This window comes from Dendrobates tinctorius, unplaced genomic scaffold (assembly GCF_039654945.1).
Source record: "Dendrobates tinctorius isolate UK_male_01 unplaced genomic scaffold, ASM3965494v1 ptg000174l, whole genome shotgun sequence".
Taxonomy (NCBI): domain Eukaryota; kingdom Metazoa; phylum Chordata; class Amphibia; order Anura; family Dendrobatidae; genus Dendrobates; species Dendrobates tinctorius.
In genome coordinates this window covers 3,931,552-3,944,206 of record NW_027361841.1, presented here as the reverse complement: position 1 = coordinate 3,944,206, position 12,655 = coordinate 3,931,552, and the positions used below count along the sequence as shown (strand labels likewise).

The 12,655-nt window shown below is 47.1% G+C and overlaps 1 protein-coding gene across 1 annotated transcript in view; it reads left to right on the top strand.

The window, feature by feature from the left end:
* Window positions 1-12,655, top strand: part of FAM107B (family with sequence similarity 107 member B) — a 211,405-nt gene that overhangs the window by 65,416 nt on the left and 133,334 nt on the right. The gene's annotated exons all lie outside the window — the stretch shown is intronic.

Sequence of the window (12,655 nt, the reverse complement as noted above, 5' to 3'; positions counted from 1 at the left end):
CAATTCCTTCGGAGGAACATCTGTTGGTGACCCTGAGGTACGTAATTTTGAAAAACAAACACATGTCGTTAGTATTATTGCTTGAAAAGCAATGTACTTATTTTTTTTCCCCAATTTTCTGTTTGGCAGATTTCTGGATACCAGAGAGACCTTATCATCTCTACATTTTCAATTCCGGATTGGAGTGTTCATCATTTCTGGGATTGTTGGATACACCTGCCGTGCTTTATGTGACATTCTGCATGAAGAATTCCTCCCCCAACCAACAACTGAACTCTAGCTGGAAAATGCTGCAAAATTTCAGCACATTTGCAATTTTCCAAACTGTTTGGGGCAAACACATTCGGAATATGAAACCAGCTGGAAGCCGATCCAAGTATTTCAATTACAAAAAAATACTTTTCAATTGTTCTCATGGCAATTGCAGATGCTGACTGTCGATTTGTTGCTGTGGACGTTGGCTCATTTGGACAAGGAAATGACTCCCAGACTTTCAAAAACTCAGTCATGGGCCAACATTTGTATGGTAATGATTTCAATTTTCCACAGCCACGACCTCTTCTGAACACTGAAGGACCGCCAATGCCATTGGCTGTGGTTGGGGATGAGGCGTTTCAAATGTGTGCCAACCTCATAAAATCGTACTCAAGTCGGGACTTGAATCACACCAAAAGGATTTATAATTACCGACTGACAAGGGCACAAAAAATTGTGGAGTGTGCCTTTGGATTGCTGGTATCTAAATGATGCATTTTGGGTGCAGCTATCAATCTTAAAATTGAGACACTTGATTAGGTTGTGAAAGCGTGTGCAATGCACAATTACATCCTGGCAAAAGAGTGACCCAATTTAGAACTTGAGGAACCTGTTAATACCACATTGCAGGATTACCAAGATCACCCTCTGAGGACTACAGTGGAAGTTGCCCAAATGAGGGATAACTTTGCTGCATACTTTGTTTCGGATATTGGACGTGTGGCATGGCAAGGCAAAATGGTTTAAGCCGCTAAGTAAACTGTACCTGTAATGTTATGTACCTGTACTGTTTGCCAACTTTAATACTAACACCTTGACTGTAACTTTAATAATAAACACCTTGACTGTAAAGGCCCCGTCACACATAAAGATGCACCAGCAATCCCGACAACGATAAGACCTTGTCAGGATCGCTGGTGCATCGCTACGTGATCGATGGTGAGCTGCTAAACAGGCAGCTTCAAAAGGCGATCAGCACCAGCGAGGACGCTGGTCTCTAAGGTAAATACGGGTTACTAAGCGGCGCGCGTCACTTAGTTATCCAATGTGTACCTTAGAAACCTGCGTGCTCGCGCTGGGAGCTGCCAGCATGCAGGTTTCTAAAGTACACATCGGGTAACTAAGTGACGCGCACCGCTTAGTAACCCAATATTTACCTTAGAGACCAGCTCCCAGCGCCTGCAAAAATGCTGAAAAAATGGCCCAGGACGATACTGAAACGCTGAAAAAATGGCCCAGGACGATACTGCACGATCAGCAATACCGGGCGGGGGGGCCGGTCGCTGCTCCCCATGCGCGCTGGCCAGCGGGAGAGCAACGCTGAAAAAATGGCCCAGGACGATACTGCACGATCAGCGATACCGGGCGGGGGGGCCGGTCGCTGCTCCCCATCACACACAGCGATCTCACTGGCGAGATCGCTGTGGCGTCACAAAAACAGTGATCTCGCTAGCGAGATCGCTGTGTGTGACCGGGCCTTAACACCCGTTAAAACGTCACTCAACAATACACACGTTTAAATAAAGAGGTAAAGAAAACACAGGGAGACAGGTATTGTGAAACAAAATAATTTTTTATAACAAAACTAAAAACAATTTGAAATTTAACAAATAAATAAATAAATAAAAAGAAATATAATGGGATTTACTTTCGGGGTCTGCGGGAGGGAGTTACATTGTGGACCTGGGGGGGTGTCGGGCTGTGATGGTAGGTGTTACGCTCAGTCCCGGCCCTGCTGCACCTGGCCCCGGTCCCATACCCCCGCTCTGTGCCATTCTTGTGCCGTCCTGCCGCAGTCTCTGCTCCTTCCCTCCCCTCTGCTTCCTGGTGCGCTGTCAGCTTGTCCCCGGGAAGAGTGCTTAGGTCACGTGTGCGTGCTCCCGGTCTCTTAAAGATACAGCGCGCATTCTTCAAAAATGCCTCTGACCAAAGGCGTAGTACTGATTACTATTTCTGGCCCCTCCGCCATAGGGAGGGCGCCGGAGCAACAAGTGTCTTCTGTTGCAAGCTTCCGGTTCCGCTGTTGTTGTGCCTGTGCTTCTGCAGTGTTCTGCCAAGTACTCTGCTTACAATGTTTGCTTCCACAGACTGTCAGTTACCTGTTACCCAGCTGTCCAGGACGACGTCCGTACCGTCTACGCCAGTTCTGTCCCATTCCGCTACTCAGCCATCTGAACCTCTGGACAACACCAGTGCCAGCTTATACCCGAGTACCCGGAACCCACTGGTCAGCTCCACCTTACCTGTCCTGTTAAACTTGTTTATCCATCTGTCCCGCTGGGACAGCTGCCAGGTGTCCAGGGTCTAACTGGAGGTAGCACCGGTGTTCTCCAGACAATACACTCTGACCCTGTTCAAGGGGACTTACTACGGGTGCCTGGGGCTCACTTAGTCATGACCCCTTCGGAGCCCCGCGGACCGTGGTCCCGATGTTCCACAAATATCGCAATAAACAATGAATTTGAACTTCACCACCTGTGCCTCCACTTCCATTCATTACAGTAGGCTAGAAGTGGTTGGGGAAGTTGTTACAGGGGAAGTGGCAGTCAATTGGAGGCTCGGCAGCACCAGGAAGGCCTGGTGAGACCATAGAGATGATGAGGCTGCAGACAGAGCGGAGGAGAGCGCATATGCGCACTAGCAACATTGTGCAGCTAAGGAACTAGGTGTGAGAGGTGCTCGTGCGCACCCGGCGGGACCCCCGGAGCGCCCGCGGCACCGGAAGTGGTGACGTCTGGCGCAGGGTCCTGGCCCCAGGTGAGAGCAACGTGACATTTACTATAAACCAGAAATATCTAGCCACCCACACACAGGCCCAAAGGCTAAACACCCACATTGCTAGATTGCTAGCCCTGTAAATGTTGCTGTTTTGAATTGTGGGAACTGAGTCTTTCTGCGACCTCTTTGCAGTGGCAGCCCCAAGGTAAACGATTTCCAGCCGACACTATTTTTCCCTATGTGCCGTCTCCGCTTTAGACAAGCATGTGTTACACAATATCAGCCGTACTCAGGCTAATGCAGTCACAAGGATGGTTCACCAGACAAGTTCTTGTGGACAGGGACGATACATTTCCCTGACGGCACATTGAGTTAACCTGGTGGAGTCTGGGACAGAGTCAGAGGCTGGGACATCACACATCTTACCCACACCAGAATAGCAGGCCCAACTTCCATCAGGGTTTCAGTCTCCTCGTATTCCACTTCCTGTTTCTCCTCCTCCTCAGTGGAAATAGCCTCCCCATCACTCCCCAGCTGGGAAATCTGCAGCACTGCCTTGGCAAGCAGCAGCAGGCTCTACTGAAGCTCTTCTCTTTAGGTAACAAAACTCACAACGCAGCAGAGCTGTTGAAAGGGATAAAAGAAGAGACCGATGAGTGGCTCTCCCCACTGAACCACCAACCAGGTCTGGTTGTGTGTGATAATAGGCATAACTTGGTGGAGGCTTTAAAGCTCGGCAAGCTGGTACACATTCCATGCATGGCTCACATGCTGAACTTGTTTGTACAGTGTGTAGTGAAACCTCCACCAGGGGGAGCTGGTGAGGGAAGAGAGGTTACACACTGAGTAGCAAACACTAAGCAATAGCACAGGTCTGACAGGTAATGAGAGAGAATGGTCAGACGAACCGAGTCAGAAACTAGCAGGAGCAGACGTACCAGTAGAAGCAGCAATACATGTAGTCAAAATACCAAGCCGAGGGTCAGAAAGCCAAAACATGAGCACAGGGTCCAGAAACGTGAGGCGAAATACGTGGTCGGGGTACAAGCCGGGAAGTCAAATGCCAGAGAGGAAACGTAGGAGCAGAGACGAATACCAAGAGACGGGGTCAGAGATCAGTCCGGGTCATACACGTGGATACTAGTCAGAGGCAGGAGGATCACCAAGGTACAAGGGTCAGAGGCTCTAAACTGGAAGCTTGAGCTATCACTAACACTGGTCAGCAGGCTGTGAGAGACTGACATAGCCCAGCTAGCTCCAGAATGAGGCTGAGGAGCTTAACCCCCGCATGACCAATACAGAGTGAAGACAGCAGAAAATAAACTCTGGACTAGACCATGACAGTACCCCCCTCTCGGTGGGGGCCACCAGACCCCCAGGCTTCCCTGGATGATGAGCATGAAAGGCCCGGACCAACCGATCTGCATGGACCGAACGCGCCGGCACCCATGACCGATCCTCAGGACTGTACCCTTTCTAATGGACTAAGTACTGAAGTGAACGGCGGAGCATACGAGAATCCACCACCTGTTCCACCTCGTACTCGGTCTGGCCATCTACCATAACAGGCGGCGGGTGCGAGGGAGACTCATCAGAGGAAGGCACCAACGGCTTCAAAAGCGCCTTATGGAGCACATTAGGAATCCACAACAACGGAGGCAAACGCAGGCGAAAGGCCACAGGATTAATCACCTCTAGAATTTCATATAGACCAATAAACTTGGGACCCAACTTAGCAGAGGGAATTCTCAGCCTTATATTTTTGGTGGATAACCATAACTTATCCCCCACCTGATAAGCCGGCCCCACAGAGCGTTGTTTATCTGCAAAAAATTTATATTTGCCTTGAGCCTCCCCAATGTTCCTCTGAACCTCCCTCCAAACCTCCCCCAACCGCAAAAAGGCTGAATCAGCCCCTGGACACTCCGAATCCAGTCGGGAAAATTCACCAAAATGAGGGTGAAACCCGTAGTTGCAGAAGAAAGAAGAAGTACCAGTAGACTGATTGACACGATTATTGAAAGCGAATTCCGCTATATAAACTATAGGAGAAAAGAGCGCAATAGGGTCTTATCTGGGTAGACTTTGAAAGAGGATAAGATAAATATACTCACCCTTTGTAGGAGAGATTTATGCACGAACATTCAATGGTCAGCCTGCTGCACGTCCAAGGGTCCACTCCGTGGCCGCCAAAACATCAGTTTAAAAAGGAATAAATTTATGGACTTCTCATGCGCTGCTTGACAAACTATCACATCCAGATTGTGTTGAAGGATTAACCATTTATTACCCAACGCATTTCGAAGTGTATAGCACTTCTTCCTCAGGGGATAACATATACGTATATGTCATCCCCTGAGGAAGAAGTGCTATACACTTCGAAACGCGTTGGGTAATAAATGGTTAATCCTTCAACACAATCTGGATGTGATAGTTTGTCAAGCAGCGCACGAGAAGTCCATAAATTTATTCCTTTTTAAACTGATGCTATAGGTATCATAGAGCACCAATCATCCTGTCTGGATGTGACCAGACATCGTAGAATCTGCTCCAAAGACAGATTGGTCCTTTCAGTCTGACCATTGGTCTCGGGATGGTAGGCGGATGAAAAGGTCAGACTGATGCCCAGCCTTTTACAAAAAGCCCTCCAGAATTTTGCCACGAATTGCACCCCTCTATCAGACACCACACTGACAGGCACACCATGCAACCGGATCACATGCTCAATGAATAGTTTAGATAGAGTCTCAGCATTAGGAAGGCCCGTTAATGGTACAAAATGTGCTTGTTTACTGAACCTATCCACCACTACCCAGATCACGGTTTTGCCATTAGAGGGGGGGAGATCGGTGATAAAATCCATGGACAGATGAGTCCAGGGTCTATCCCGAATTGGCAGTGGCACCAATTCCCCGGCCGGACATTTGTGGGAGGCTTTAGCGCGGGCACAAATTTCACAGGAGGACACAAAGCCAGTGATGTCAGAAATCAGCGAGGGCCACCAGAACAGCCTAGTGATGGCTTTACGAGTGGCCGAGATTCCAGGATGCCAACTCAGAGCCGAGTCGTGGAACTCCCGAAGCACCCTTAATCGATACTGAACAGGCACAAACAGCTTATTTTCAGGTATGGACGGAGGAGCAAGAAATTGGGCCTCACGAATCTCCTGCTCCAATCTCGGGGACACCACAGCCACCACCACCCCGTGCTGAAGAATGGAGGAGGGAGGCTCAGGAGGCGATACCAGATCTAGGCTGCGAGACAAGGCATCCACCTTCACATTCTTGGAACCTGGTCTGAAAGTGATGGAAAACTGAAATCGGGAAAAAAAAGTGACTAACTTGCCTGTCTTGGAGTCAGAGGTTTGGCGGACTCGATGTAAGACAGGTTCTTGTGATCTGTAATAACAGTGATACGATGGACAGCCCCCTCCAAAAAATGCCTCCATTCTTCAAAAGCTAATTTAATGGCCAACAACTCTCGGTTACCCAAATCATAATTCCTCTCCGCAGAGGAAAATTTTTTAGAAAAGAAGGCACAGGGTCTTAAGTTAGTTAATGTGGTGGGGCCCTGGGACAACACAGCTCCCACTCCCACCTCAGAGGCATCCACTTCTATGATGAATGGTTTAGACAAATCAGATTGAACCAGTACCGGAGCAGTCATGAAACTTTTTTTAACAAAGAAAACGCCGCCACAGCTGGAGCCGACCAGTTATTAAGATCAGCCCCCTTTTGGGTGATATCAGTGAGGGGTTTGACCACTTGAGAGAACCCCTTGATAAATTTTCTATAGTAATTGGCGAAACCCAGATATCGCTGAAGTCCCTTGAGATCTCTGGGTTGCACCCAATCCACAATGGCTTGTACCTTCCTAGGGTCCATACGAAACCCCTCAGCGGACAGGATGACCCCTAGAAAGGACAACTCTTGAGTAAAAAATGAATATTTCTCCAGTTTGGCAAAGAGTGAGTTCTCCCTGAGCCTCTGGAGAACCGCAGAAAGATGACCCATGTGACTTTGTCTATCAGAAGAATATATGAGTATATCATCAAAATAAACTACTACAAAGCGTCCAATAAAATCAGAAAAAACATTGTTAATGAAATTGTGGAATACCGCTGGTGGGTTAGTCAATCCGATTGGCATAACCAAATTTTCAAACAGACCCTCAGAGGTGAGAAACGCAGTTTTCCACTCATCCCCCTCCCGCATACGGATGAGATTGTATGCTCCCCTGAGGTCCAACTTAGAGAACCACCTGGCCCCCGACAATTGATTGTACAAATCAGGTATCAGTGGGAGAGGATAAGTGTTTCTTATGGTTATCTTATTCAGTTCTCAAAAATCAAGGCATGGGCGTAAACCACCATCCTTTTTTTTTTTACAAAAAAGAACCCCGCCGCCATGGGAGAGACAGATGGCCGTATATGCCCTTTTACGGAGGCTCTCAGAGATATACTCCTTCATAGCAGCCCACTCAGGGCCGGAGTGATTGTACAGACGGGCTTTGGGCAATTTGGCACCGGGACCCAGAACAATCGAATAGGCGGTGTGGTGGTAGAACCTCAGCCTCCTTTTCGGAGAACACATCCTCAATATCCTTCAGGTACTCCGAAATACCCTCCAGACTGACGGAAGACATAGACACAGTGGCAAGACAATTTTCAGAACAAGCAGGTCCCCATTTAACAATATCCCGGGACCTCCAGTCAATAACTGGGTTATGCCGTTGCAACTAGGGAAACCCTAACACCAGGCCAGTAGGGAGGTTATCCAAAACAAAGCATGACATGCGCTCCTGGTGTAGGGCCCCCACCCTGAGGGTGAATTCTTTAGAACTGAAATGGAGACCATCCTTAGTGAGAGATGTAGCGTCAATAGCCACAATTTTTAAAGGAGCCTCCAACCTAACTGTCCCTAATCTACAGCGGGCCACCAGCTTAGAGTCATTCAGGTTCAAGGATGACCCACAGTCTACAAAAGCCGAAGTATGGAAAAAGCCATTCTCAACATCAAGTTCCACCTTTAACAGTATCTTTGAAAATGAAGAAAAAGGTACCTGGGAGTCTGGGTGACCTCCACGATGATCACCCAGACTCAGCCCCTTGTTAGTCGGTGGACAGGAGGGACAGTCTTTTTTCCAGTGTCCGGGATCTCGCCAGTTAAAACATAACTTTCCATCACGTCGCCGTTTCCTTTCTTTCTCCTGGGGATAGATGGCTCCCACCTCCATAGGTTCAGATGGAAGCAAAACATCAGTGTTAGCAGGGAACAACGGAATCCCTCGCTGAGTAACACCTCTCTCCTGCAGTCTCCGATCCATACGGATAGCCTGAGTCATAGCCTCCTCCAATGAGCTGGGTGGTGGATGGAGAGCCAGAGCGTCCTTCAAGCAATCCGACAGTCCTTTCCTGAACAGACATCTCAGTGCGGAGTCGTACACGTGGATACTAGTCAGAGGCAGGAGGATCACCAAGGTATAAGGGTCAGAGGCTCTAAACTGGAAGCTTGAGCTATCACTAACACTGGTCAGCAGGCTGTGAGAGACTGAAATAGCCCAGCTAGCTCCAGAACGAGGCTGAGGAGCTTAACCCCCGCATTACCAGTCCAGAGTGAAGACAGCAGAAAATAAACTCTGGACTGGACCATGACACAGTGGTTTTTAAAAACATACTGACTTGCCTGACCTACTTGCCAAGGCACGTCGTGTCAGCGCATATTTCCGAAAGTCATCTCAGGCTTTCGCCAGTCTAGCTTCGCTGCATCAGCGCTTTAATTTGCCTCGTCACCAACTGATTTGTGACCTGCCCACACACTGGAATTCGACCTTCCATATGTTGGCAAGGCTTAGTGAGCAGCAGAGGCCAGTCTCTGAATTCCAGCTTCTCAATGCCCGTCAGAGTAACATTCAGCCCCCACACATAACAACTGCCGAGTGGGTGTGGATCGCTGACCTATGTGAGGTTCTTCAAAACTGTGAGCGCTAATGACGATATTATTTATGAGTGTAATCATTGCACTGCTCTGTCTATTAAAACGTTTGCTGCAGAATCTGAAGGAGGAAGCTTTGAATGCCGAGCAGGTGTTTATGAAGCAAGATTGTACAGTAGCTGATACCACACAGCCCAGCCTCACACAGTATTCTCAGGCCACATTGGGTAATGACGAGGAACAGGAGGAGGAGGATCATGAGGAGGAACAGGATTTTTTTATCTGTGCTACAAAGGGGACTACCAATCTCAGCTTCATTGCTGTCTAGAATGGATGGCCTGAAGAGGAGGTGGAGGAGGCTATACGTCGTCAGGAGGAGAGGATAGTGAGGCTATGTGCACACGTTGCAGAATTGTCGCGGAAATTTCCACGGGAGTTCCTGAATTCCATTCCGCGGGAAATATGCAAGCAAATCGCATTTTAATTTCCGCCGATTTCCCGCAGAAAAACTAGCGATTTGCAAGCGTAATAAGCTTGCAAAATGCTAGCGTTTTCCAAGCGATCTGGATCATCGCTTGGAAAACTGATTGACAGGTTGGTCACATTCGTCAAGCATAGTGTTTGACTAGTGTGACTAACTTTTTACTATTGAGGCTGCCTATGCAGCATCAGTAGTAAAAAGATCTAATGTTAAAAATAATTAAAAAAATAAAAAATCGTGTTTATCTCACCTCTCGGCGTCCCTTGCAGCGTTCCCGATCATCGCGATGCTCCCGGCAGGTCTCGTTTCCAGTGATAATAATAATAATAATAATAAATGTTATTTTTATAGCGCCGACATATTCCGCAGCACTTTACATTTCAGAGGGGATTTGTACAGACAATAGACATTACAGCATAACAATAATCACATACAGTAGATTATAACAAATACCAAGAGGAAAGAGGGCCCTGCTCGCAAGCTTACCGTCTATGAGGAAAGAGGTAGACACGAAAGGTGGGTGGTAACAGTTGCCCTGATTGTATGGACCAGCCATAATGTTAAGTGTGTAACAGTACAAACACAGAGGGCTAATGGATGCATAAAGCATGTGGGAACATGATGCGGGAAATCTGATTATGGTAAAACTTTTGGCTGTGCCACACAGGGATAGATTAGGTTAATGTGTTGAGGCGATAGGCCAGTCTGAATAAATGCATTTTCAGGGCACGCTTAAAATTGTGGGGATTGGGGTCTAATCGTATTGACCTGGGAAGTGCATTCCAAAGAATTGGCGCGGCACGTGTAAAGTCTTGGAGACGGGAGTGGGAGGTTCTGACTATTGAGGATGCTAACCTCAGGTCATCAGCAGAACGGAGGGCGCGGGTAGGGTGGTATACTGAAACAAGGAAGGAGATATAAGGTGGTGCTGAGCTATGAAGGGCTTTGTGGGTGAGGGTAATAAGTTTATACTGAATTCTGGAGTGGATGGGTAGCCAGTGTAATGACTGGCACAAGGTAGAGGCATCGGTGTAACAATTGGTGAGGAATATGATCCTGGCTGCAGCATTCAAGACAGATTGGAGGGGGGAGAGTTTGGTAAGAGGGAGACCGATTAGAAGAGAGTTACAATAGTCGAGACGAGAATGAATAAGAGAGACAGTAAGAGTTTTTGCAGAGTCAAAAGTAAGAAAAGGTCGAATTCTAGAAATGTTTTTGAGATGCAGATGACAAGAGCGAGCCAGTGATCAAATGTGGGGGGCAAAGGAAAGCTCGGAATCAAGTATGACTCCAAGACAGCGGGCCTGTTGCTGGGGAGTAATAGTGGAACCACACACAGAAATGGAAATGTCGGGTATAGGTACATTAGTAGAGGGAGGAAACACCAGGAGTTCAGTCTTTGACAGGTTCAGTTTCAGATATAGTGAGGACATGATATTAGACACAGTGATGCATTGCGGCAAAGACCTTTGAAGACGTCGCAGTTTCGCGAGACCGCTACAGTATCACGAGACCGCTACGTTATCAAAGGTCATTATGGCAATGCATCACTGGGAACGGGACTTGCCGGGAGCATCGGTGAGGCCTGGGGACGCTGCGCAGGACATCGGAAGGTGAGAATATGACGATTTTTTTATTTTAATTCTATTTTTTACAGGGATATGGTACCCAGAGCCCAGAGGACAGTCTCCTCTCCTCCAGACCGTGTGTACCATCCGCAAATGTTCTGCTTACTTTTCGCATGGTGAGCACATTCACATGCAGAAAGTAAGCAGAACAACGATTCTGCAAAATTAATGAGCATGCTGCGAATTTTTCCGCGATGCGATTCCGCCGCGGAAAAATCCGCAGCATTAGCACAGCATTGCGGAATCCCATAGGATTGCATGGGATGCTTTTTTTTGCGGCAAAATTGCGCATTTAAAAATGCTGCGAAAACGCTACGTGTGAACACAGCCTTACTGTTCTTCCTGGTGAGGACACTGAACGTTTGACTCTTTGTAGTCTGCCACACATGGCAGAGTTCATGTCGAGATCCCTTTCCCAAGACCCTCAAGTGAAAGACATTTTGTCCACCATGGAATACTGGCTGGACATCTTTATTGACCCACTGTACAACGAGAAATTTGCTTCTCTAATGTTGGAGGTATTTTCAGTGCTTGCATGCCAGAGGGCTGTAGTGGAAGACTTGCTCAAAAGATTACCCTCAGACAACGCTATTGGAAGAGGTACCGGCTCTTTTCAACTAAAAGGATTACAGGGGAGGGCCACAAACACCAGGTGCAAATCAGGGGGGGAGAAATGTCCACCATCTTGGCCATTTTCATGAGACCGTCCCATCAGCAAGGGCTATCTGAGGGTGTATATGTTGACCAAGATGGTCCAGGATGGGGATGAGGAGACTCTGCATACCAGGATAAGGATAAGGAGCCATGCATACCAGGATAGGGATGAGGGGGCCATGTATACCAGGATAAGGATGAGGAGGCCATGCATACCAGGCTAGGGATGAGGGAGCCATGTGTACCAGGATCGGCATGAGGAGACAATTTATACCTGGATTGGGGAGAAGTATATACCAGGATAGGGGATATTGGTACAGAATTGACCACATTTTTTGCTTCAATTTTTTTTCCAATTTCCTCCTCTAAAGCCTAGGTGCATCTTATGGTTCGGTGTGTCTTATAGTCCGAATAATGCGACAATCCATTGAAAATGTCAAGTTAATGTTTGATGGAGAATGCAGCATGGTATGTAATGTGTTAAATGTCTATACACTGGGAAAATAAGTATTTGATACACTGCCGATTTTGCAAGTTTTCCCACTTACAAAGAATGGAGAGGTCTGTAATTTTTATCGTAGATATGCTTCAACTGTGAGAGGCAGAAACTAAATAAAAACAGAAAATCACATTGCATGATTTTTAAGTAATTAAATTGCATTTTATTGCATGAAATAAGCATTTTATCATCTACCAACCAGCAAAAATAATGGCTCTCACAGATCTGTTAGTTTTTCTTTAAGAAGCCTCCTACTCTGCACTTATTACCTGTATTAATTGCACCTCTTTGAACTTGTTACTTGTCCACACAATCAATCACACTGTATTTCCCCACCGTATTTGTATACATGGCCTTAAAATCATATTATGTAACATTGGTTATAATTAGAGATGAGTGAACTTGTTAAAAAAATGTTCGTCAATCTCAAATTCAGCATAAATGTTTCACATTCAGATTCATTTTCAGATTCCCAAGCTTTTTTCCT